Consider the following 2128-nt stretch of genomic DNA (forward strand, 5'->3'; position numbering starts at 1 on the left):
GAAGGGTTTGGTTTGGCACTGGCAGTTCCAGAGGGTTTGAGTCCACAGCCATCCTGGGGGGAGCATGTCGCAGGCAGAGACATGGTACAGGAGCAGTAGCCGGGAGCTCACGTCTAGACCCACAGACACAGGCAGAGAGAGCTAAGCGGGAATTTCTCGGAATTTTGGAACCTCAAAGTACACGCCAAAAGACACGCTTCCTCCAACAAGGTCACATCTCTCAATCCTTTCCAAACAGTTGCACCAACGGACACCAAACAGTCAAATATATGAGCCTCCTCATGCCATTTTCATTTGAACTACCTCCGGGTGGGGGCAGACATTAAATAAAATGCAGGGGAAGGAGACCTGTGCCAGGTCAGGCTTGGACCAACTATGATTCATTGCTGTCAACAGAGAAGAGGGAGAATGCCTACTGAGAAGTGACAGGCTGTCTGACATAATATTCCTCCATGTTTCCCTGATTACAAAACTCATACATGTTCATTCTGGGGTACTTGGGAAATCCAGGAAAAGGATGAAGGGGAAAACAAAGAGGCTGGGGAGGAAAGTCCAGTTGGAAGATTGCTTGCCCAGATTGCACCAAGCCCTGGGTTCAGTCGCCAGCACTAAATAAAAGCAGGCTAGGGGTCTAACATTCAGAGGTGGCTGCCCGATGATCTGAAGTTCACCGTACTGCTACATAGCAAGTTCAAGGTCAGTCTGAGCTGGGAAATAGTGGCGCATGCCTTTAATCCCAGCACTCAGGAGGCAGAGGCAGTGGGATCTTTGTGAGTTCTAGGCCAGCCTGGTTTACAGAGCGAGTTCTAGGACAGCCAGAGCTGTTACACAGAGAAAACCTGTCTCAAAAAACCAAAATAAATGCAGCTGGGTATGGTGGTGCATGCCTTTAACACCAGCACTCTGAGAAGCAGAGGCAGGCAGATCGCTGAGTTTGAGGCCAGCCTGGTCTACAAATGGAGTCCAGGACAGCCAAAGCTACACAGAGAAACTCTGTCTTAAAAAACAAAACAATAAATAAGATAAAGATCAGCTTGGACTACACAAGGTCCTATCTCAAAAAAAGGAGAAAAATGAAGTCTCACATTTCATATTCTACTACTTAGATCCAATTATTGTCTCATCAACCTTGCACCAGTTTTATCCATGTTTGCATTCCACTGACCCCAACTGTCCTTCTCCAGGTTGTCCCAGTCCTGAAGTCTGCCCCTAACTTTTCAAAACCACCTTCTGTTTAGCATGTAAAAGTTGGCTGTAGGCTATGGGCTCAACTCCCCCTCCATCACTCCTCTCTCTCTCTCTCTCTCTCTCTCTCTCTCGTGTTAGGGGTTGGTGTGTGTTTACATGCACATGTCACAGTATGGGTGTGGAGGACAGGTGACAATTTCCAGCTGTTGGTTTCTCCTTCTACCTTGTGGGTCCTAGAGATTGAACTCTTGTTAGGCTTGATGGTAGGTGTGTATCTTTACCTGCTGAGCCATCTTGCTGGCCCTTTCCTACATTTCCTCCCTTTGTTTGTTTGTTTTTTGTAATACTGTGATAAAGTTAATAAATAATACCACACACAACAGATATATGCAAAGACTATGATGAGCATGTGTGAGCACAATGCCTGGGCTGAAAGACAGAGCCTCACCAATGCTTTGAAGCCCTGTGTACTTGCTGGTTATACCTCCAGCATGCTTGCTGTTGCTTCTTGTTTTAGTTAGTTTTGTGTGGTTTTTTTTTTTTTTTGCATTGCCTTAGTATTTCTATTGCAAACTCAGCATTTCCCCTGCTCTCCTGGTCTGCAGGTTGCATGTTGTGCAGCAGATCCAGACTGAGTTTGCGGTCCAGCTCTGCCTCCTGTGTGGGCTGAGCTAGCTTCAGGCTGGGGCTAGATGTAGATCAGCTCCACATGTCCTCACCCAGCTTGGATCAGAGTCTCCCTGGGGCATAGTCTTTCCACGGCAGCTCCCCGAGGTGTGAGAGCCAAGTCAAACACACAAGCCCATTTAAGGGCACTGCTCTTGTTGAGTCTAGGAACATTCCACAGGCCAAAATAAGCCATAGAGCCCAGCCCAACTTTAATGGGCTCCACTCCCTTCTCAGCGGAGGGAGGTGCAGTGAATGTTTGTTAAGCCATAAT

Source organism: Meriones unguiculatus, chromosome 14 (genome assembly GCF_030254825.1).
Source record: "Meriones unguiculatus strain TT.TT164.6M chromosome 14, Bangor_MerUng_6.1, whole genome shotgun sequence".
NCBI classification, from domain to species: Eukaryota; Metazoa; Chordata; class Mammalia; order Rodentia; family Muridae; genus Meriones; species Meriones unguiculatus.